Raw genomic sequence first — 26148 nt, 5'->3', positions numbered from 1 at the left:
GTAGCTGTGTGAAAATTTTCAGGAAAGAGCAGGAAGAAAATAGAAATAAAAAGGGTTAGAAAATTGACATCCATTGTGACTCACAAAAAAAAAAAAATGAAAAAAAAGATGCTAATATTTTTATCATCTGGAAATCTGAGAAAAATTGGTTTGGGGCCTAGTTCTTCAGAAGTATAACTGTACCAGCAGTTCTGGAGCCCCTGGGGTAGTTTTATGTCACATTGCTATCTTCCATCTAGAGAAAGTAACCAGGTAGGCCGGGAGCAGTGGCTCACACCTGTAGTCTTAGCACTTTGAGAGGCTGAGGTGGGCAGATCATGAGATCAGGAGATCGAGCCATCTGGGTAGCACAGTGAAACCCCGTCTCTACTAAAGATACAAAAAACTAGCTGAGTGTGGTGGCACACACCTGTAGTCCCAGCTACTCGGGAGGCTGAGGCAGGAGAATTGCTTGAACTCAGGAGGCAGAGGTTGCAGTGAGCCAAGATCATGCCATTGCACTCCAGCCTGAGCAACAGAGCAAGACTCCGTCTCAAAACAAACAAACAAAACAAAATACAAAACAACAACAACAACAAAACCTGCCTTGACAGAAATCAGAAAAAGATTTAATTGTGTATTGTCAATAAGTGTGTATATTCTAAGTAATTCTATTTCTGGATCTGTTAGCATGTGCTGTGTGTCTTATATTTTCTCATTGTCTTACAACTGTAGACAACAGGTGTGATGAGGTAGTGTTGCTAAATAGTTACTGGGAAGAAACTTCCAATGTTCCATAGCACAGCTACTTACTAAGCTAGTTACCTAAACTCTCCAAGTCTCCATCTCCTCCACTGTAACAAAGGGCTAACTATAACCATATCAAATTGCTAATGTGAGGATGAAGTAAGGTAAAGCATGCCAACAGAATGCTCAGGGCATAGTAGGCATTCGATAAAGAAACTGTTGTAATGTCATTAAAATTAATATTATCTATGATGGGTATCTTATCTATATACACATACACACACATATATATAGACACATACATACGTGTATGTTCATGTGTGTATTAAGCTCTATGTTGAAAAAAACAAAGAAAGATGTTATGTGTCCTCAAAGTTGTAAATCTAACATGCTGTCTTTAAAATGCAAGTCCCTTGGTAAAGATAAAGTTTTAAAAATACAGCTAATATATAAAAATGGCTATTAAGTAAAAAGTACTGCATTTATTTAATTAAAAAATGATTCTTAAAAGCCCATAAAGTTGAATATATACACATCCATCCAATCTGTTACAAATACAATTTTGGCATGACTACAAACTGGCTTACTGAAAATCTCTTAGAACATCTGCATTTTATTCAGATTTTGCAACATGAACATTGATTTAAGCTGAACAATTTTTAAATTATTTCCCAGAATTAAATGTTTATGATATATGTGAAGTGACCTCTATAGCTATCTGTCATAAAGTATAATAAATATCCATCATCAACAGGATAGAGTACACAAAAGTCAGGAAAAAACATATTCATGATACCCACTTAGGTATTCTTTGTTTTTGATGATGCCATTCATTCATATTATTTTGAAAATATTTAGTTGATAGAAGTGACGGGGGAAAAAATGGACCAGCAAACTCCCCAAAACTAAAAAGGACAGTAGAAGTTTCAGTGTTTAGAATGGGATCTTTCCATAAATCAAGTGATTGGATCAAGTAAAAGTTTTTAGAGACATTTCTGTTTTTTTCCTGTAGTAAAGTCAATAAAATTTCAACAACATTTAAAGGATGTTCATGGTTATCTGGCAAAAAGAACAATTACAACTGATAAAGAGTGTAGTACCTGATATTTAGAATCAATTATTCTGGATTCTTCGGTTACTCCTAGACAAAATGATTTGTGAGAAATGCATTTTTTTTTCCAGGCAATATCCCTTTCCTAATTGCATTTACTATACAAATTAAATTAAATTTGGATAACCGTATAAAGCTACTTCCTTAAAAAAATAAAACAAGTAAACACTGTTGTAATTAATACATGTTCTGCTTTGATAACAGTCAAAATCAGACGAATTGAGCATGCTTAAGAGTAAAGTTTAGAGTATAACTGGGTTTTCCTCCTTCTAGACATACATATCATAGTCATGTAAATATACCTTAAAATACATTACTTGATTACCGAATCTCTCTTTTACAGAGAAATATAATATATGCTATTATTTAATATAAAAATTAAAACAAATAAATACATTGGCATTCTAATCACTTGCCATGAGCTAGTTATTCCAAGTTTTGATGTGAGGTTTCCTAAAGGCCCCTACAAAAATCAAGGGAAGGAGTAGGTGCTTAGGCCTACTTCTTTGAAAATAAGGCACAGGAAACAAAACAAAAGTCAGTTAAATGTTACCAGGGATTAAGTAAATGGGCGTGAGAGAAAAGGAGGAAACACAGAAAGCTCTCTGAAAAAGGTGGATCTGAGTAGGGAGGTTCTGAAGTGGTAGAGAAGATATATTACCGGGAAGTTAGTGCCTGAGATGATCCCTCAAAATGGAGAGCAAGGATCTACTTGCTGAAATAGACAAAGAAGCAGATGTCATTCAAATAATGATAACACATCTGTGGCAAAACTTTAGCTACTAAATACCACCAATGCTTATTTAAACTGTGTTCATATAGAATTAATTGAACAAAATTCATAAAATTCAAAATATTTGTAGTTGGCTCCTGAGTTATGCTTTCAGGAAATACTACTCTCTTGTAGTATCGCCCAGCCTAGGCTGGCACATTCCTCTCCTTTGCCTCCACCATAGTGTTTAATTTGTTTCAAACTTGAAGCAAACAAGCATTCAGACCATGGAAATGGAAATAAGTATCTTTAAGGGGCAAACTATTTTCTCTAAATAATTTTGCCTCTACTTTCACTTACAAAAACCTACAATAGTATTTATGTTTAGTGAAAACCAGTTTAGATTCCTCTCTATCTTGCGTTGTCTGTTTGCTGTTCCAGTGATTAGGTTTGACAGCCTGAACGTGGAAGAGAAGGAGGTGTTACAATAATGTTCAATTGTTATATAGTAGCTCAGGAGGAAGTTGGAGGAATGAGAACATTACAAGAAAAAACAATTGTTTTAATTCCCGAGAAAGACCCTGGAGTAGAGATTGTTAGCAAGTGATTTACTGGGACGGGCAGTGAGGCAATGGGAGTGTGGCCTCAACCTGACCCCTCCCATAGCTTTGAGCCCAAACGACAACACGAAGTTGTCCCACCTGGAAGCCTGGGGCCTGCTTTCTACCCCATATCAGACAGTCATTGGCTGCAGGCAGCCTGGTACGCGGAGGAGTGGGGTTGGAGCGGGCTGATGTTCCAGGCATCTCTGAGCAATGTGGCTCCTTTTGGTGGAGGGCAATTCCTTTGAGAAAGTGACAACTGTGAGCCATAAACAGCCAGAATGCAGAGCAGCTGGGGATGGGTGCACCAGCCCTATAAAAAGAGCATAGGTGGGGCACTAGCAATGTCTATATAATAGTCTCCCCCCAGAGGGTGATAAATGATCAGAGTATTGTAGCACAGATTGCTGTTTGCCTGCCTGTTCTTAACTAACAGAATCCTAAATTTGTTGAAGGTGGCATTGAGAGAAACTGAAATGCCACAATTCCCACCTTCTCTTGTAATGATGATGATTGTATAACTAATTATGATGATTTAAATGGAAGCAGAAGTTTCTGAATGGGGCTTCTGTGAAAGTTTTCAAAAAAGTTTTTTTGTTTTCCTTTTTATTCCCCTTATGCCCATCCTGCGTCTTTCTGCCTGGAACATGGATGTAATGTCCAGACCTGCAGCAGCCATATTCAGACTTGAGGGAACTTGTCTCATAGAAGCCGAGGCTAAACACAATGGGAGAAAAGGAGCCCAGGCCTCTCAGAATACCAAGGAGTCCCTGTATCTGCTCATTTACTCTCAGAACTGGGTCTGATGTGAAAGCAAATCTTACTCAAATCTTACTTAATCCTGTTTCCAAAGACCCTCTTACTTGCAGATAAACACAATTCCTAACTGATGAATTTTCATCTGAGTTTTGAAAGATAAATAAGAGACTCTAACAGAATAAACGTAAATGTTTTAAAAGAAATGTTAAGCATAAAATTACTTTATGTGAAGTAGACCATCTATACTAAAGAGATGTATTTCTTCATGTTTGTTTGTTTGTTTTTCCTTGGAAAAGTAAGAATACTAGATTTTCAGTTCCTGGGAGGAAAGGTGCTTAAATACATTTTCTTTATATACCCAGTATATGAGCCTCGTACATACACTCAATATACTAGGATACACTCGATAAATGTGTAATTAGTAAATAGTATTCTAAGTAGAGGTTAATTTGACAATTCCTGAGTTTTTATAAGTCTTGACTGCATATATTCTTAAGTAATCTTCATTTCCAAAACCTATTTATCACAAAGTCAATGTAACTATGTTTACATAATGATACATAACTAGATGAATTCATCTTTATGTTTCCACAAAACAGATTACCGTTTTCTTACACTTGGTCTTCTGATATTGTGTAGTTCAGCTGAACTAGCTTATTTTTAAAGAAGTTTGAAGATATAATGAAATGATACTAAGTTAAAATAGTCTTTTTTTAAATGCCGCCATCCTCAGGTACAAGATCACCAAATTCACTTACTTTTCCTTATTGCACAGATCTAAACCAAATTTAAATCCATCACATGTTCCTTGTCCCTTGAAGGGTGAGTATATCCTGACGGAGCAGAATTTTCTTGTAACGCCAGTTAGGAAACAGCACTAATATCTTTGGTTCTCAATAGGTAGGTTTTTGAGGCTTTTATTATATATAATCTTTATGTTTCAGGGACAAATTTCAACTTCTCCTGTTACATAGTGAGTAATTTATGTGATTACAACAGGGCTTTATGCTAGCATAAAGATTTTTGGAGAGCAAAAGAAAAACAAACAACATGTATAACCTTGGGCAGGTTAAGAAATGTTAGGGCAATGCAATGCATTCCATTAGTCTGCCCTGCCCTGTTTAGGGCAATCCCAGCATGAGTCAGAGCTTAAAGTGGGCTAGGATGGCATAAATCAAAACTCTAGGTCATGAGGGAATTTACAAGAAGAACCACTGTGAAGCCACTAATGACACCCATGGTGTTGAAAGGGGCCATCACAAGAAGCCCAGTCAGATGGGATCATATTAGAACTTTTTATTATGATTCATTTATGCCCATCATAATCAACTTTGCATTGAAAAAGCTCTGATTGCTGCACACATTGGGTGACTATATAATTTATGAACTACACTGAGACACTTTTTAACTTGAAAGGGGCACTGTTAATTGTACCGGTGCAAGACGTGTAAACTGAAACTCCTCAGGAAAGCTGAAGTCTAAGGTTACCCTAAATACAGAGTATTCCGGTGTTGTTGAATGAGAAATCAAAACAATAAACAAGGTAATTCATGATGAGTTTACAGGAAATGTGAAAGGACAAAGAGAATACCATGAGTTAAAGATACACTCTCTCAACATAAAGGTAGACTTGAGGCTGGTTTTGAAGGATAGACGAAATGCAGAAATCCAGTTAATAGCTGTTGGATTATCTTCAGATTATATCTTATGCACATCTTTACACGCATATTTGATGTGGAAAGAAGATGACCAAACATAAGGAATATTTGTCATTTGTGTTTGAAACTGATTTTTCAGTCTATATTGTTTCCTAGGCAAAGTAGTTTCTCTTGGCAGCCAAATGGTCACTCAACATACAAGAAGAGTAGTTCTTGAAGAGGAATAAATTCAGTTTTGCAGTTGCTCATTTAGCTGAATACTTCAGTTTGTCTTCTGACACTCATCTGCTGGGAATTTTCAAGAATGGCGGAAACAGGAAGAAAGATGGGGGTCAAAACCATATCATCTATCTGTACAGCTTTTCCTACATTAGACTTGGAACTTGAAAAAGGGATCAAAGTATCAAGATTCAAGGAGAGCCCCCAAGGCCCCTCAATGGCAAATTCTGGTTAAAGCTGCATTTGTCTAACTTGGAAAAGCAGTAGTAGTCATGTGCTTTGTGTCTTGTTTTCACTGGAAATTTTCCATACATTCCAACTGTCCTGTTTATGAGGCACACTCCCTTTCTATAAAAGCCAAAATATTCACCGGTTTCCCACTCTGTTCCTCTAAATAATGTTTTCAGTCTAACACACTAGAGTTCCAGGGGCTCTTCCTATTTTCATTTCCAACTCTTGGCAGGTATGAGTTTCCTTTCTCCAACTTAAAAAAAAAGCACTGTTATTCATGTCCAAACTTCAAATGCCATGGTTAAGGAGGTTAAAAAAAATGCCCTAGGATAGTAGGAATGCATTTTCTACATTGTATCTTTTAAACTTAAAGTCACGTTGCAGGTGTGAACTTGATTACAGTAGCGAAGCAACACTCTATATTGTAAGAAATTTAGTGCTAAGTAAAGAACAAATACCGGTAAATTAAAACCCAATATGAATTTTACGTCACTTAGGATTTGGTTTTCCTGTAATCACATTTCAAAATTCAAAAATGTATTTAATATCTTTTGACTCTGCACTTGAAAATTAAATCTATACATACAGTACAATAAAATTAGAGAAAATTTAAAAAATCAAGTATCTATTACACGATTACACTGTGTTGGCCCTATGCCAAGCATTTTATATAAATGATCTACCTGAAGCTTCATAAAGCTCCCATGAGGAAAGTTCTGCTATGCCCATTTTACAGATGGAAAACTACAGCTTAGAGAGGCTAAGTCTCACCTAAGGTCACAGAGGTGGTAAATACAGAGACCAAGTTTGAACCCAGTTCTAATGACAGAACCTTTTCTTGTAAACACTGTCTTAGGTGGAATAGAGAATAACATAAAAAAGAAAATTATTCCAAGGTATGACTGAAAACCCCTGGCTAATTAGTACTATTATTAGTTCTTAAGTGATGACTCAGCAATAATCCCTGGTACCTCCAGATAATTCTTTAATACAAGTAGTATGTCATTACTTTTCTTATCATCAGTGCTAAGGTAATCCTATTTTCCTGCTCTAAAGATAAGAATGTTAGATTCTCCCTAGTAAGATTATTTTCCATCCCTGGAGTCAGATACTTTCCTAAATACTTTGGTACCCTTTTCAAAATTCATTTTCTTTCTGTGCACAGGGAAACTGAGTTTTAGCGTGAAAGCCCTAGCCTGAAAATCTCACTGAGTGCATTAAGCAGACTGGCTGGCACTTGTTCAGCAGAGGGGAGAGCTGTCCTTTTACAACCATGTGTCTCCAGGCTCTTGCCAGGGGACAGCTCTGAGCTGCATGCTAATTAGGCAGTAGCATAGGAAGTGGTGTTCGGAGTCGCTGTTTCCATTTGTGAATTTCTAGCTCTGTCTTGAAAGCCAAATCTGGAACAGGGGAGAAGGCAACTTGTACTTGTCCTAACCCTGCCTATTCGCTGGCCTCAGCTTCATAAACTAACTGCTGAGGCTTTGCTTCCTCGTTGATGATGTAGGAAATATGTTCCCCTCATTGTGTGCTATGTTCGTCCATTGAGCTGAAAACAGTTTGAAAAGTAGAGTGCAACTTACAATGACATGATTGGTGGAGAACATTTGCTTTATAGCATGTACAGTTCTGTGAGTTTATGGGACTGTCTTAACATACAATTTATAATAGGAAAGATTTATTTTAAAAGGTCACCAAAGGCTGGGCGAGGTGGCTCATGCCTGTAATCCCAGCACTTTGGGAGGCCGAGGTGGGCAGATCACCTGAGGTCAGGAGTTCAAGACCAGCCTGACCAACATGGCAAAACCTCTTCTCTACTAAAAATACAAAAATTAGCCAGACATGGTGGCGGGCACCTGTAATCTCAGCTACTCAGGAGGCTGAGGCAGGAGAATCGCTTGAACCTGAGAGGTGGAGGTTGCAGTGAGCCGAGATCATGCCACTGCACTCCAGCCTGGGCGACAAGAGTGAAACTCCATCTTAAAACAACAACAACAACAACTTCAATATAGGGAATTGTTTTTGTTTTTGTTTTTTAAAAAAGGGCCACCAAAATCGCTATACATTCAATAAAACAGTTGCCAATAATGCAGACTGATTATTCCCTGTTTTATGTTTTGGCACTGTCAGCAAAGAGGCATGAGCAAATCTTTGGTGGGTGGAAGGGTTCTGTATGTTGACTGTAGTGGTACGTAGCTTCAGAGGTCTATACATTTGGCAAAACTCATCCACCGACATTTTAAATAAATACAGTTTATTGATGTAAATTATATCGATAAAGTTTATTTCCAATTAGCACTGTAAATTAACTTAGATGGAATATTTGTTAGATAAAAGACAACCAGTGTACAAGGAAGGAATATATTTCTTTCCTGCCGGTATATACCAAAACATTAAACTATGATTTTTAGAAAAAAAGCCAGTGACATCTTATGTTTTTATTTTGTTGTTGTTGTTGTTTAATACAGATTAGATAGTGGTTAATTAAAGTTGTTTATCCCTATACGGTATATACGGCATTTGATTTACATATCTTTTTATATTTAGATTGATTTATTTTAATGCTTTTTCATATGGATTGAACTTGTTTGTGAGATAATAAAAAATCTTTTCAAATTCAAAACTTATTTGTTATATTCTGCTTGCAATTTCTTGCCAACTCTTGGCAGCCTAAGAAATTGAATGGAGTAGGTAATGATACCAATGTAAGTTTAAGTATCTTAGTAATTAGTACTATTAGGTTGGTGCTAAAGTAATTGCGGTTTTGGCCATTGAAAGTAATGTCAAAAACCACAATTACTTTAGCACCAACCTAATATTGTGATCAATAGTAATACTAATATAGCTTGAACTACACATCAATATTATACGTTATATCCTGTTCTCTAAAGTAAATCCTCTTCTATCCTCAATGCCAAATATGACTCTAAATATTTGTCTTTTCTAAAATTCACTTTATTTGGAGACTCAGACAAAAAGGAACTCTGAATTATTATAAAATGTGTTAACTGTATCTTATAGGATAGATAATCTTCCATAATACTTTAATATCTTATAATTTTCAATTAATATTTGTTCAGTTTAATATCATCGGTAGAAATTTGAAAAAAATATAGCACATTAGAAGTGGTAAATTCAGAAAATTTTATATTGGTACTGTGTTATGAACTATAGTCCATATTGCCCTATAAAATTCTTATTCCATCTTCTCCATATTTCCCCAAATGGTCGAGCTACTGTTTCTCCTTCATCAAAAGTTAGTTTTATGCAGAGTTCATCATTCCTTGGGGAAATGTTCAAACGTGCTTTGCAAACATATTCTCCTTGTTTCCACTGGCTACTTACGAGATTCTCCCCAACTTCCATCTTGCAACACTTATCAATCTCTATTCTTTCAAATTTCACAGCTTTTATTTATATGCTCCCCCATCTTTGTTATCAGCACCAGAAACAGCTAAATTTGCAATGTATTCATCACCTTGCTCAAGGTTATTCTGTCTTACCCAAGTCACCCCCCACACCTCACTACCTCCACCATGGACAGAGCCATTAGGAATCTCTGGGGCCAGGAGCTGCAGCAGGAAATTCTCATGAGCTATAGAGGAGTCACTGGATAACAGAACAATAAAACAGTTCTTAGATACGAAAAACCAAAGAGAAGCAGAATAAATAACAAATTCAAGAGGAGTTAGAGGATGAGACAGAAGGCAGCCTACTGATTCAAGAACTCTAAAACATGGAGTTGAAAGTAAACAGGAGGTCAGGCACAAATGGGGTGATGCATCCTAAGCAACATCTGATTATCTGAGGCTGCCTTATGGGCACTGCCAGAAGCCTATTAAGAATTGGGTTCCCTCCAAATTTCTTTCTCACCTCATCTAGTTCCTAGACCCTGCTTTCATTAATTTCTTGTTGACTTTCTGTCATATGTTTTCACTTTCACTGTTCTAATTCTTTCTCATCAAATCCTTTCTCATACCAAGTCCTCTCATTTAAGATATGACCCTAACTTTACCTTTATATTATCAAGAAAATCTAAATATATTCCTTCTTTTCAAGTCAAAATTGTCTTTGTTCTTTTATTAGAAAAATATCTCTCCTTATTACCAAGATCGTTTCCTCTAGCTTTCTAGTTAATTGCTCACTCAAAGGCAAATAATAATTCTTAATTACATTTAGCAACTAGCACTTAGCAATGTTTAAATGTCCTGTCTTTCAACAGTGAGTGGGCACTCTATCACTTCTCTCATTCTCAAGCAACTCCCCTTGTTGTGTCTTTGGCTATTTTCACATTGCTCTCTTAACTCTACAGCTTGATGAGTCTATGAACTAACAAGATTCCAAGCCTCACTTCCTTGAACGTGACCACCAAATTGGTACCTTCAGTTCCAAACTCTCACCCAAGCTTCTGTCTTGAACTTTCAACAATCTGCTTGGCAACCCACTCAGATTCCTGCCACAGCTTCAAAATCTTCGAGTCTCAAGCATGTTCCTCTTCCTGACTTGAATGATCTATTCCATTAATTACATTATTTTCCCATCTATTCTGGTTTAAATCTTTGTGGTCAACCTTGACTCCTCTCTCTATCACAGCCTCAACAACCTGTCAGTCACCAAGACTTTTTGCTTTTACTTTAGTGTCTTTAGTATTTCTCACTCCCTCTTTCCATTCCCATGGATCCATCCTAGTTGAGGCCCTCCTTATTGATCATTTGCTTTAATGAATGTAACAATGTTCTCAGAATCTCTTACAAACACCATTTAGCACTAAAAATCACCACATACATTGTTGCCAGTTTCTTTTGCTGATACAGTGATCACATTATTACCCTACTAAACAATCAAATCAAAACAAAACAAAACGCCTGGAATTATTTCCACCACCTGAGTAGTAAAGTATCTCAGTCCATTCAGGCTGCTATAACAAAATACCTTAGACTTGGTAATTTACAAATAACAGAATTTATTTCTCACAGTTTTGGAATCTGGCAAGTCCAAGACAAAGGCAACAACAGATGTGGTGGTATGGCAAGGGAGCCTTCCTCATAGGTGGCACCTTCTTGCTGTGTCTTCATATGGTAGAAGGGACAGACAAGTTCCCACAGGCCTTTTTCATAAGTGCACTAATACAATTCACTAGGGTCCTATCTTCACGACCTAGTCATTTCCCAAAGGCCCCACCTTTAATGCCATTACATTGATGATTAGGTTTCAACACATGAATTTTGGAGAAGCAAAAACATTTAGACCATAGCATAAAGTTCTAACAAATCTATCTGCCATTAACTCCAAGGTGCTCTCTTTTGCTTTTCTCCTAATGTCCTATGTCATGGTCAATGTACATGCCTCCTCTCTGCCTGCGGAGCCCCCTTCAGGTATAATCCTCAGGTGTTGTATACTTCTCAGGCAATCACTTTAATCATCTGGAGTCAAGAGTGTCTTAAGACACCCAAAGAAAGTCCACGTTGCTTTTGCCAGGAGATGGGGTGGAGTGAACGCCTCACATCAGAACTAAGTCAGGCTTCCTCAGACCTTGTCTCTTCCTTCCCTAAGAATCAAGAGCAAGTCTCAGAACCTCCCCTTGCTCCTCAACCACTGACAGTATTATCACCACTATCTACCTTGACATCCCAAAGACTAATCTCACTTATCCCTGTTTATTGCACCAGTTTCTACAAGAAGCCCAGGACTCCCAGATTCACCCTTATTCCCCCAACACATTCTAATCCCTAGAAGGCTCTGCACAGCCCTCTTTTCTCCTTATCTCCTACTCCTTTACAACTCCAGAAACCCATCCCCTGTGCCTTCTGAAATTCATAGTCCATTTCCAGAAGGACTGCCCATATCCCAGTCCCTTATCTGAATGTTCCCTTTACCGTCTTGCTTGAACAGAAATCTGGCTCTCCCCTGAGAACTTGTCTTCCCCTGACCTCATGAGTAATGGCTGATGTTTCTCCCAGAATCCTAATAGCCTTGAGCTTGGAGATGTATAAGTGTCTTCCTGAGTCCTCACTGCTACTCACAGGCACTTCTCCCTCTCTCATCCCCTAATCATCCCACCCCCAGCTTTGGCACTTGTAACTTACATTATATCACCCACTATCCTGAATTGTTGCAGGCATTCACTGACATTTACCAACCACAGGGAAATGCTTTCTCATGTTCAGAAAATGTTTCCTCCTTGCTTGCTATAATTTTCTCCAACAATATTCCTATGTCAATTCCTGACAATTTTTGTATATACACACATCATCTTTGCGATACAAGATGCATCAGCTCCTTATTTTCTTCTCCTCCAATTATTTTGTCCTCCACCCTGATTTAGCTACTTTGCTTCCATGTTAAGAACTTTAGACCTTGTAATTACCGGTAACTGCAACTTCTCTACAATTCCAGTTTCACATATCACCCTGTCTGACCACCACCTCTTGTCTTACAAGCGGATTCACTCTGCCTGGGCTCCAGGTACCAACAATCTGCCACTCCCAGTCCTTCAATCCTCCCACGCATTAAAAATTTCTCACATTGCTTCATAGCCTGTCATCTCTCTACCCACAAGGCTAACTGTCTTACCATCTTGAGGGCTTGGCTCAAACACTGGTCTTTTTTCATGAGGCCTACCCCATCTAATCTAATTGAAATGGCAACTCTGTCTTCCCCCAACCCTGCTCCACTTTTCCGCATAGCACTTACCACCTTTGAACATACTAGATAATTATGTATAACCACGTTTTTTTTAATTTTGTCTGTCCTCCCCCAAAATATAAGACTTATGAGAACAAGAACTTTTGTCCTTTAGTTTCCTAATGTTTTCATACTTTGAATGGTACTTGCCACACACTTGTTGAAAAATATTTATTAAATAATTAGCACATCTTAGATTTTAGTTAAAATTATAGAATTTATTGGATTATAATGTCAATATCCTCCTAGAAAGTGATATATTATTGAGGCAGATGATATATTGTTCATATTTCTCTCCCTGAGGCCCTGGGAATTGGCTCAGATAGCACCTTCTCAGTGAGACCTTCCTAATTATCCTACTTAAGATCATACCTCCTTCTCCAGTATTCTTGACTACCCATCTGGGTTTCTTTCTCTCTACAGAAGGTGCTAGATACTTAGTGCTGCCTGGTGTGCTATACATTCTATTTATTTAATTTGTCAAATGTCTGTCTCTCTCCATTGGAATGAAAGCTCCATGAGAGCAGATCTTTTTGTTTGGTTCCCTGCCATATCCCCGAGGCTTAGAGCAATAGCAGGCACAGTGTAAGAGCTCAGTATGTATTCAATGAAGGAGAGGATGAATGGGTGTCTCCCCTACATTGCCCAAAACATCCTATGTGCTCTCTCTCTTTCCTTTTACTTCTGTGACATTCGGGTAACTTTCTCCCAATGCTGTCCCTTCTCTTGGTCAACTCTGGAACTCAGCTCAGGGTGCGTCTCCCTGGGGAAGCTTTGTCCTGCTACTGCACTTGCTCCTCTGGCCATTCTGCACTGCTCCCTGCACACACACAAAACACTACTGTTTCCTACAGGTTGTCCCTGAATTTCGCCATTGTGATGTCCTCACTCTACTCATTTAATAAATTAATACTGACAATTCTGTTCTTCCTGTCTTTACACACACATGTAAAAGTTTCTTCTAATAGCTAAGAACAATGCAAATAATTATATGTACTATTGGAGACACAGCCTGGATTCTGCTTTATGCTGATGCATTTTAAGACCATCTCGCAAAATATACTATGCCTAGAAAAGGTGGACCATATGTATTGTAAAATCTAAGTAGCTGGAACCTTAATTAATCAGGGCTCTAAATTTTAATTCCCTCCTAAAAAATGAGAAAAACTATAAGTATTAATCTTTAGAAAAGACTGCAATGTTCTGTCTTGCATCAGAACACATTTGACCTATTTCCTGTCTGAATCAGAAGCCTAAAGCTCTATAGCACTAATGGCCCAAACCACCCACCTCTGCCCCACAGCACTATCTCGTATTGTATGCCCACACAGTTCCTCAGGCTCAGCCACCCCATCTCCTTGATACCTTACTTCCTCTCTGTCCCCATAGCAACTAGTCCAATGTGAAATGCACTGAGCAGGTGCTCAAGCAATGAATTCATTTATTGATTACATGGTAATGGTGAAAATTTGCAAATGTGATCAAAGGATAACTGCAAGGCTTTTTTCAAATACCAAAGAAAATTTAAATGATGTACTCACCAAGAAAGGAAAGTGTACACACACATATTAAAAAGATGTTCAAAAGCAAGAGTCAGAATATAAATGGCCATAGAATTTAATTAATTAAAATATCACCTTTCATAGGCACTCCAGGTGACCAGCATTTTCCTATAACTATTTTTTACCTGCTCATAGGTACCTCTGTTAGTATTATCAAAAGCTACTTGATTAGAGGAAGAGAATGGGTCAATATTTAGTCAAAAGAGAAAGGACATTATCATCTGGGAGTGGAAAGCAGAAAACTCCACTTCTTAAGGAATTTTGAGATTGTAATAATTTTGATGGCTTCTCCATCCCTGAATTTTTTTTTGTAATTATTTAATACTTGCAATTAAGTCATGGCATCGTGTTTTAGGGATAGAGCACCTGCTTATATTCCTGTTGTAGAATAACAGCAAAACCTGACATAAGACAGGACTTAACAAGAGTGGTATGAAATGGAACAGGCAGGGTGCAGCAGGCAGCAGATAACAGGACGATGTCACCTCAAGGGGGAGTGGGAGGGCCAGAGAAAACTTCCTTAAGGAATTTCCTGTGCCATTTTATTACACGATTGCATCTTTATTCTGTCTGGCTCCCAAATATACATTATCTGTTAAAAACCACACAGTATTGTTAGGTTACTACTGGGAGTCAGCCCAGGCAGCTGGATCAATAAAAACTGGCCAAACGGCAGCAAACCTGTTCAGAGACATGAAATTATCTGCCAATATCCAACATCCCATTTCTAAACTTTGACGTCTGAACCCCTCTGTTTCCTACTTAGCTTTCCCTTGGACCTCAGATCTCTTTTGTCTTCTAACATTTAACCCCTTTCAGGTTCAACTCTGCCGTGTCTACTGAAGACCCGCAAACTGCCTTTCAAAATATACAACCAATTTATATTTGAATAGGAAATACAGGAGTTACACCCTCACCATGACTGAGGCAATAGGACATCTCTTCACCTTGTCAGACCCACACTGCATATCCATTGATTATGCAGAGACAGCTAAGTTAATCTGTTTCTTCTGGCCTGGAAGGCTCTGCAGTATTTCCGAACAAATGACAACCAAACTCCAAACTTTGTGTTTCTAGGTTTCTGTGCTCTCACATGCAGTGTGAATATCTGTGGCCATTGATTCCTTGGCTCCTGAACAACCTAAAGTGCCCGGATTCCCACCACTTTTCACTTTTGCACACCAATAATTCTGAAAAAAAAAAAAAAAAAAAAAAAAAAAAAAAAAAAAAATGAATGAAAAATCTTTTGCCAAATGTGCCATGGGTATAGAAGTTACTGGTAAAACCCTCTCAGATTCTGTAATTTCCAGCCAGTCTCCCAGTGTTAATGTGGCACCTCTTGAGATCTTTTGGATGGAAGAGTTTACTGTATATCTAGGCAACATCCAACAACATGGTCTTGTGAAACCAAATCATTTAGACCATCCTGGGCCACTTACTGTATAGCATCCTCAGAGGCCTAGAAAGGTGAGTTTGCACTTTTAAGGATAATGTTTTTGGGAATCCAAATTACTCCTTAGGAAATTCATGTGTAAGAGTGCCACTTAGGCTGGAGAGGTAAGCTCCAAAACGTTGAGATAATTCAATATTTCTTGGGACTTTCAGGGTATTTAGTTCCTAGATTGTCAATACAGAGCCCTAACAAAGATCTTCAAGTGGACTGACCAGTTAGTGGGTCCTCTGTCACTAGGGCAGCTTTATATTATACAACTTGGAGGCCAATTCTGGTGTCGTCTGGAGCTTGATGTTCTTTCATATCATGCTAGAAGCATCTAGTTTGTTCAAAGGGCCAGGAATACTCTGGTTCTGCATGTGGGCTTTTTTTCATTAAGATTAATCCCAAAGGAATTGATAATTACGCAGTATAGGAGAAAATATCACATACCACCTGGGCAGTATCTGAGAAGTTTGCCCTGTGAGAAGGAGGAGTGTAACATCCAGTGATCGTTCTAGCTGACCCAACATTTCTACCCCACCAGTAGAAAGCAGTCAGAAGTAACACATCTTTTTTTTTTTAGCTCAAACATATCCCTAAGAGGCAGAATTTGTCCAAAAAGCCCTGATATCTGACTTTTCATAATGCCCAAAAGTCAATCTCTGCCCAGACAAGTCTATAACCAGATAATCCAACCTCAGGCAAGTGAGTTCTGGCATCAATGCTATGCTGACCCCCAAGTAGCCAACTGTCAGCCCCAGACAGCCCTAAAAGGGTGGGCGGGCCCAATCTCCAGCTGGCTATGCTGTCTTCAGTGGGCCACAGGCACGTGCTCAAGAGCCCCCTTCCCTTCTCCCATGTGACCACAGTCCCATCAGATGTTACAAAGTATCATGTGGCCTTGGATACCTTCTTTACAAGGCATCAAACATGCTATATCTTCTAAACTCAAGACTGGTAGTAATGCCATTTAGTTCTCATATTTTCAGTATCAACCTGAGGTCAGGCTCTCTGATTATATACATTGACCCTCACTTTAGGGCCCTTGTTCTAGCTGGTAGTGACTGACACGCTCATCAAAAGGGACCTTTTTAACCAAAACTGAGGATGCCTGAAACTGTAACTCCCTTCTTGAATGTCTCTTTTCTTTTCTCAGTGTTGCCACTGTCTAGATGAATTTTCTTGGAAATTGGGCCCCATCTGTCATTTCTAGAGCATTTTATTTTGCACTTTATGATCCACTTATCTTCAATTCCCCATAAAAATCCAAACCAAATGCACAAAAAGACAATGGAGCAATACCTTGGGAGGTATGATTTGTACTAAGAAAGAGACCAGCCAGTCATTTTGCTGCCAACAATGCAGTTCTGCTACAATAGCGTCTTTGTTTCCAACTAGAACAGCCAGTTCTGCAGCAAGTCCTGGCCACCCCAAAACTTCTTTGCATCCTTTGTTCTACTGCAGTCAATGAATACCTTGCATGACTAAGCCTACCCAGCCTGGCCGCTTTGTACCTCTCCAGCAGGCAATTAGAAAAGACATTCTCTATTTGGTACTCCTTAATATAATTTTGAATTTTCCTTTTAATTATTTTATTTGTTTGACCTCATAATATTCTAATGATTCTTTACAGTATCGTGGTAATCCCTCATTCCATAAGGATGAAGCTTTTCACCCAGCCCCCTTCCCTATCTAGTACCTGTAACAGTTGCTAAGAAATTATCCTAAATATATGGTCCTTACTAAAATCAGGAAAAAAATGCCTTTAGCTGGGAAGCTGTTTGTGGTTCAATTCCAAGGAAAGAACCCTGGTGCCACATGTACACATGAAACAGCAGTATTTTTAACTGTGGCTTCATTTACTATGGGCAGATCTTGAAATATCAACCCATTTTATCCTAAAAGGAAGTTGAGTCCAAAACCATGGAAAACACCAAAACATTCCTGGCCCAAATCCACCGCACATCTCACATACCTAATATGACATATTTGGTACAGTTCTTCAGAGCTGGAATATTTCTAGTTTTTCATCCTCCTGTCTTCATCACCAGCCCTTCTCTCCACTTCCAAACTCGGTCTCTTCCATGGGCTTTGACTTGAACTAGCCCCTGACAGCTACTCTGCTTTCTTACCCTGTACTATCACGAGACTGTGAATTTCTTGGCAATCCTCTAGAATAAACAAACTATACCAATATTTATCTGGAATAGCAACAGACTCTGTCCTTAACAAATGTTAACAGTATTTGTTGATTACAACAAAGCAAAACAACGATAAAACACCTGGCAGAGATAGCGCGCGTCTAAAACCATTATAGCAGTGATGGTTGGCTCGTTGATGAGGTCAGCATGAAAGGCCACTTTATAAGACCCTATATGCTATTTTATAAAATGAACTTTTATATTTTATTTTATTTTAGACCAAGTCTCGCTTTTTCTCTCCTAGAGTGGTGTACAGTGGCACAATCTCGGCTCTCTGCAACCTCCGCCTCCTGGGTTCAGGCGATTCTCCTGCCTCAGCCACCTGAGTAGCTGGGATTACAGGTGTCTGCTACCATGCCCAGCTAATTTTTGTATTTTTAGTAGAGACGGGGTTTCACCATATTGGCCAGGCTGGTCTCGAACTCCTGACCTCAGGTGATCCACCCACCTTGGCCTCCCAAAGTGCTGAGATTACAGGTGTGAGCCACCACCCTGGCCTAAAATGAACTTTTAGTACTTTGGATAATAACACTCAAAATAGAAGCATCTTTAAAAATCATCTTAAAAGTATATATCTGATAAGAACACTTTAACAATGCAATTTTAAGTTAATAATCTTATTTTTGCTTCCTAAACTATCAGTTAAAGACTTTTTTCAATAACTGCAGGAAGATAATTTAAATATATCTGTTTAATATTAGTAGTTTCTGAGCAAGAATTGATCTTAGCACTTTTGTTAAAAGGTGGGTCTGTTTTAATTAAATTATAAAATCCCAATGGAAATCATTCTGACTTTCAATACACTTTGTTGGTGTGTAAATCAAATAATTTACTTACCGTGAAAGAGGAAATAAGGTCACATTAAGATTGAGTGTAAGTCGAAAAATAGTCCTTTTACTTCATGAATATAGTATGGCACTGCTTTTTCTATATAGTCATTCACTTACAGATATTAAATATCAAATATATGCCAACTGAATAATTTGACCAAATTAGGTCATTCATGTCAGTAAAATGTTCTTTCCTAAGTTTTTTTTTTTTTTTTTTTTTTTTTTTGGAGATGGAGTCTTGCTCTGTCTCCAGGCTGGAGTGCAATGGCGCAATCTCGGCTCACTGCAACTTCCGTCTCATGGGTTCACATGATTCTCTTGCCCCAGCCTCCTGAGTAGCTGGGACTATAGGTGTGCGCAACCACATCCAGCTAATTTTTGTATTTTTAGTAGAGACAGGGTTTCACCTTGTTGACCAGGCTGGTCTCGAACTCCTGACCTCGTGATCCACCCACCTCTGCCTCCAAAAGTGCTGGGATTACAGTTGTGAGCCACTGTGCCCAGCCTTATAAGATATTTTTAAAAATAATAGAGGGAAATAAGTAAAACTAAATTAAGACTACGCATACATTTGACTCTCATTATAACATGATTTGCAAGAGAGTAAAATTTTGTATAATCTGTACACATCTCAAAGATTACCAAAAGGGATTTAGTTATTAAAATATAAAAACACTTTGACATGAGGTAGTCAAGACTACCAGACTACCTTATGCAATGGTCTCTGGTGCTTTCTTTGTCTCCCCCGCTCAATAATATTTATTTGTTTATTATTTATTTATCTATTTTTGAGATGCAATCTTGCTCTGTTGCCCAGGCTGGAGTGCCGTGGCATGATCTTGGCTCACTGCAAGCTCCTGAGATCTAGCAATTCTTGTGCCTCAGCCTGTCAAGTAGCTGGGACTACAGGTGCGCGCTGCCATGCCCCACTAATTTTTGTGTTTTTAGTAAAGACGGGGTTTCACCATGTTGGCCAGGCTGGTCTCGAACTCCTGACATCAAGCGATCCTCCCACCTCAGCCTCCCAAAGTGGTGGGATTACAGGTGTGAGCCACTGCATCCGGCCCCTAGTAATATTTAAACTAGTAGACAAGTCTGCCCCTAACTTTTTCAGGGCCAACAGCAAGAACACAAATAGCAGTGAGCATAACAGACTAAATATTTAACAGCCACAAACCAGGCAAAGAAACCCACAGGTAAAATAAGTTCTATCTTCCTTCCTTGATAAATATATATGCATAATGACCTGGAAGGCTAGGTCTGAATTTGGAATATTCACCTCCAGATTTCTAGTTAGGAAATGGGCAGTGTGTGAAGTGTTGCCTCTCCAGCCATTATCTTCCCCTCTTCTCTCCCACCTCTAGATTTACTCTGCAGCACAGGTAGCCTGTTGTTTACCTCTACGGACACTTCAGCTTGCATGTCCAAGCTCTGTTTACTTCTCCTGCATCAGTGTCCTTGGCCATCTTCACCTAGGATTTGGCACAGGGGTGACTCAGTTTACCCCCAGAAGGCAGGCCATAAAAGTAGCCTGAGGCTGTTTAGGCTAAGAATTCTGGAGATGATCTAGAGGGGGTGACAGACTTTACCTGAGCAAGCCCCATGGACTCCCTGCCCATGGTTGAGGTCATGGCCTGAGGACAGCTAGAGCTGAATCTTCCAAAGTTCAAGGTAGGGACTCCTCTCACCTTTGAAAAGCAATCTATATGTCTATAATTACGATTCAGAATGCTGACTCAAACCACACAGATGGGAATTCTGGGACCATTATTTATTAGTTAAGAGATCTTGAAGAAGTTATTCAATGCCTCTTTAATTAGTTTGCTTACCTATACAATGGGAATAACAGTATATAACTAACAGGGTTGTAAGCATTACAGGATATATTATATTTTCAAATAATGTGTCCAGGAGGGTGCCTGGCCTACAGTAAATAATACACAAAACTTAACTATTGTTATTTTTTAACTCCAGAACTCAGTATAGTGCCTGTCATAAAGCTGTATGTGCTTTAAGAAAGTCTGAATGAATAGTCATTAAAGGAGTTAGAATAGCTTGGATTTTTTATTAATTTTTTAAGTATTTAGTTGAAAATGACTACAAATTCCAGTTTTTGTAATCTAAATCAAAATCAATTTTAAAGTTGATACCAAGGGTAAAGAATTAGGATTACTTTTTATATTTTATTATCAACAATAGAAATCATTGTCACAGAAAGTTTGAAAACAAGACAGACTTTGAAAAATAAGATTAAAGAGTACTAAGTCTCAGCTTTTAATCTTTGCTAATGATTTGCCCAGAAGGTCAAGAGACTGCTTTCTGGTATGGGCTGGGAAAACAGAAACAAGTGTCCTTTATGGTGTAACCCACTTTTAAAAGAAAACTTTATTTCTCTAAGTTCCAATTCTAGTGAGGCTTAGAACTGATTAGGGAGAATTTGCTTAGCTGCCCAATTTTAGATTGCTCACTATTATCCTCAAGTTATCCATGGGGTCATTTACTCCAGATACTTTGTGAAGACCTACTGTGTACCAAGCACTGGACACACAAAAATACAGGCAGCTTCTTCCCTCAAGGAGGTCACAGGTGGGTGTGTCCATAGCAAGGCTGGGAGGAAGTTGTATGAGGAGCCTGAAGGCAACGGGGAGCTAGGGAAAAGTTCTGAGCAGAAAGGAACATGTGGACAAAGGTTTGAAGTGATGAAGACTGCTTAGGAAGCTCATATTACGAAGCATAATTCAAGCTTTCTCTACGATGTTCAAATCCCATCTCTCCTACTTACTAGATAGGTGACATTGGGCAAGTTACTTATCTTCTCTGCTCCTGTTTATTTGTTTGAAAAACAGGGACCTCTCTCACAGTGTTATTATGAAGACTGGACAAGAAGATGGAGTTTGGTTTTGAATGCGTTAGGGTTTTTGCCTTTAGGCGTGTAGTGGAGACATGGTTCACACAATTTGCTGCACCTTCTGGAGATTAGATAACAGGTCAGGATTAGAGATAAATTATTCTGGAGGTGTCAGTGTGGAAATGGTATTTAAGACACAAGACTGGGCCGGGCGCGGTGGCTTACGCCTGTAATCCCAGCACTTTGGGAGGCCAAGGCGGGCGGATCACGAGGTCAGGAGATCATGACCATCCTGGCTAACACCGTGAAATGCCGTCTCTGCTAAAAATACAAAAAATTAGCCAGGTGTGGTGGCGGGCGCCTGTATTCCCAGCTACTCGGGAGGCTGAGGCAGGAGAATGGTGTGAACCCAGGAGGCGGAGCTTGCAGTGGGCCGAGATCACACCACTGCACTCCAGCCTGGGCAACAGAGCAAGACTCCGTCTGAAAAAAAAAAAAAAAACAAGACTGGATCAGAGAAGTTCTTAGGAGTGGGTCCTGAGCCACTCCTACATTTGGAGGTTAAGAAATGAGGAAGAATCAACATCAGCGATGGAGAAGGACCTTAAACCAAGAGAGTGTGGGTCCAAGAAGCCAAGAAAACTGTTTCCAAGGAGGGCAAGGTCAACAGTGTCAAGTCACCAACAGATGATACATCAAGCAGGATGGAGATTAAGAATTAGCCATCAGATTTGGCAATGTGGAGGTTAGCCTGAACTTAAGAGAGTGGACTGCAGAGATGATAAAGAAAGCCTGCTCACAATGGATTCAAAGAGAAGGTGAGGAGAAGAATCGGAGACAAGAGTTATGGACAACTCTTTCAAAGACTTATAGCAAAAGGAGAGAAAAAAATAGGAGATAAAAAGGTTTTGCCACATATATGGATATTGCTTTAAATGATACAGTAGATAGGAGAAAAACTAATCATGCAAGGGTGGGCAGATCCTTAAAACTGAAACTTTACAAGGTATACCTGCTGTGATTCCATTGGAATAAAACAATTGACATTTGTCTGGGGAAGCAGATTTACTCATGTTGTTTTTCCCTCTTCATATACATGCATATCAAAAAGCTATTACATATCCATACTTTTAAAATAAAAATATTTTTAATGGAACTATAATAGAACTATTGAAAAGTGGTTGAAACTGTGTCTTTCCCATTCCTTGTGTCCTTCTCTTTTGCAATTGCTTCCTTTAAAAATTGTGAACATTCTTGTTGCCCTAAGTTTCAGTTTTGAAAAAAATTCATGCTTTAAGATTAGTTACAGTGTGTTCCTCCTCCAGTAGTATTTTTATTTACTGAAATACTTTAAAATAAAATGATATGAAAAATTTCTTTCAAAATATTTAGTTGGGAGAAGGGGATGAATTGGGTACCAGTAGGAGCAGAGATGAAAGAAGTTGGCTTTGAGTTGATGGTTAATGAAGCTGGGTGATGAGTATATAGTGGTCCCTTATACCATTCTCTCTAATTCTGTATGCATTTGAAAATTTCCATTACACCATATAAAAAACTTTAAAAAATCATAGGGTTAATACCCTGTTTAACCAAAAAGAATCCATTAAATAGTGAGATTTCAGATAATTTGGTAACAAGAGAAGAAGTTATTTTGGGGCACAGGAATTTTCCAAACCATATCAGCTACTTTGCTGTCAGTTTAGAGGGCAAACATGTATGATTTTTAATTGGTCAGAAAGTGTCTCCATTGCTTCAAGATAGAATTAATTTGGGTGCGTATGATGCAAATAATTTAGAAGGCTGAATTTTTTGTTAATGATACCTTGGTTCTTTTAAATATCCGGTCACTTTAGGTAAGCATAAAGAATTCTGGGAACACTTATGCTATGCAACGTTTTGAGGGGAAGTAATGATACGGTCACACAATAATGTTAATCTAGTTGATTGTTGTTGAAAAGAATAAATAATTGACAGTTGAATAAACAGAAGGTGAAATTTCATTGCAATACACAGAAGGTGAAATTTGATTGCAATAATAGTTACCGCTTTTTTAAAAGAAAGTGTGATATCTGAATTTTGTTACACTTATATTGCTATATAAAAATGTAGGTAATGAAAGTTCTTAGTCTTTTAAAATAAGTAAATGTGGAAACAATTGTTGCTATATTAACTCTTCAAATATTAACCGCTAGATATACTTTATGTTTTCTGGTTATTTATTAACCATTTTACAGTGCTGTTATTTCTCTAGCTGTGGGTAATTTTCACCAGAGACAGTTAAAAAACAAACTGCAATAATTTTTTCTACATCAGAAATCTTTGGATTTGATTAATAACATCCCCCACGGCTCACTATATATTTGTTATTAAAAGTCCCCTATGTGTTTGAGACCTATAAATTCTGCTTTAAAAATTAAACCCAAAGTTATGCTGGTCTTATGCAGCTTCTGGTCTCTTTTGTATGGCTTTATTGCCCTCAACATTTTCCTGGTGTAAACTACTGAGCAAGGGAACAAGATTTCCTTTGTAACTGATACCTAAATTTCTATTCTGCTTTAAGCATCTAATTTGCACTGTAAAGACATATAATTTGAGACTTGTAGCTATATCACAAAAGTACAGCAGTTTATGCTGATCTCTAATTTTCTTGAGTTATACTGGCTATAATTTACATTTTTTGCATGTTTTTAACTGCCATGCAAATCAGTATACATCAGAAACCTTTGTATATTGACAGACACTGGGAAAAGGATGCCTTGTTCTGATTTCAGATAAGTATTCCCTTTTCAGGTCTGCAGGTGCAAGTAGGCCCATTCATAATATTTCCTTCAAATCAGTTTTAGATACTGGGTAGAAATGCAATGCTTTTTCACAAGAGCCTGACTAATGTTTATAAGCACAGTTAATGTTTTTTAAAAAGTACTTTTTTTTAGTAAAATGTACTTTACTATTTAAAGTACATTTAAAATGTACTTTAAATGGTAAATTTTAGAGGCAAGTAGGACTTTTTCCTTTGCCTATACGTTGGGAACAAAATATACTGTGTTAACACAAATTTTGGTCATTTTACTAGTGTGTATGTGTGTTTACTAAATCTAGAAAAGCACTTTATTACTTATTGAAACAGGATGAAATTATGCTTAGCGGAAAATTTGCTGCAACAAATGCATATTTCTTCCATTTAAGAGATAACTGATAATGAATGTTACTTTTTCCTTTGCCTTTTCACTATTTTGAAATCAACAAACAAGCCAAAAAATAACCACAAGATAAAGAGATTTACTCTAATTTCTCCATTTCAGATAACTGAGCAAATCTCCCTGAAACAAATATTAGAAAACTGTATATACAACAATTTACTAAAGATAGCTGGATGTTTCCATATATCTCTCTATATATAAAACCTACTTATAAGGTTATGATTTGACTGTTTTAATTAACTTCAGGCAAAAACTTGGCACTTTAAAGTATGGGAGTAAATTTTAACCTACAAAACAATTACAACTATTAATTAAACTCTCCTTGAGCCCAAGAGGTAAGAGAAAGGCTTTAATATAATTTAAGGACTTGGTGACCAAACAGAGAAAAAGGGAAATTAAAAAAAAAAAAAAGAAAGTATGACAATAGTCACTGCATTAGCAAAAATAAATGTTGGGCCTATATTGAAAACCATTAAGAACTCATCCTAAACTCATGATTCATCCTATTACTTAGTTGTATAATTTTCCAACAATCCAATCCAGTATACCACCTTACATTTGATTTTGTTTCATAAATCAAAAGTCCTAAAACACCTTCTCATATGCTATTTGACTTGAACTTTCCTTTGTGATTTAGAGAAGGCAGGTATTATTAATAAACCTCATTTTACAGATGAGGACAATGCATTTCATAAAGAGTTAACCTCTCCACATCAAAGTAGCTCTGACATAAATGGTTTGCCTGTACAGAAAGCTGTCAATCCTGGTCCGGAGTTCTTTCTGCTTCTCTGTCTCAGAGATTGATCTCAGTGAGGGATCAATTAGATAGTATTTTTTTTTAAGCTGAAAGGATGGTGACTTAAAGCATTAATATCCCTCCAGTGTGGGTAATTCATTCAGATTGAGCACTAATGATAGTAGAAACGTGTATGCTGTCCTTTTCTGGACTCAAAAATTGAAGACTACTCCCATTATAACCAACTTATCTACAGCCTCGAGTTAAAGGCAAGTTAGTCGTTAGTGGACCCAAATGTTAGAAAGATAGGGAGAACATTCTGTACAGACGATCCTTAAGAATGGACCAGGGCCCCTAAATGACTTCTGTAAACAGGACACCCTCTTTTCCAAAATTCCTTTCTATTAGGGCTTCCTCAACACCTAGGAGTAACACACAGTGTCTCCTCTGATAATTAGTCCTTGCTGTCGCTCCAGGGCAGAAATGATTGACACCTGGCCTCTAGGCCATCTGTGCTGGAGGACGCTGCCCCGCACCCGCCCTCTTGAAGTTCTCGGATGACCGCAACTTACCTGGCCGGGATGCTCTGGCCGGGCAGCTCTTCGTGCCAGCCCAAGACCTTTGGGGAAGAGAA

At 38.1% G+C, this 26148-nt stretch overlaps 1 protein-coding gene and 1 long non-coding RNA gene across 2 annotated transcripts in view; both read right to left on the bottom strand.

Annotated features, from left to right (window-relative positions):
• ITGB8 (integrin subunit beta 8) overlaps window positions 1–26148 on the bottom strand; it is an 84835-nt gene that overhangs the window by 57626 nt on the left and 1061 nt on the right. The gene's annotated exons all lie outside the window — the stretch shown is intronic.
• On the bottom strand, window positions 4812–26133 carry LOC105740474. The gene is made up of 2 exons (XR_001116527.2): window positions 26087–26133; window positions 4812–5853 (listed from the first exon to the last, which is right to left on the bottom strand). It is a non-coding gene; the product is annotated as an uncharacterized LOC105740474 (long non-coding RNA).

The sequence above is a fragment of the Nomascus leucogenys genome, chromosome 11, assembly GCF_006542625.1.
Source record: "Nomascus leucogenys isolate Asia chromosome 11, Asia_NLE_v1, whole genome shotgun sequence".
In the NCBI taxonomy this organism is placed as follows: Eukaryota; Metazoa; Chordata; class Mammalia; order Primates; family Hylobatidae; genus Nomascus; species Nomascus leucogenys.
Note: the sequence above shows the minus strand (reverse complement) of the source record. Positions and strands in the feature narration are given on the sequence as shown.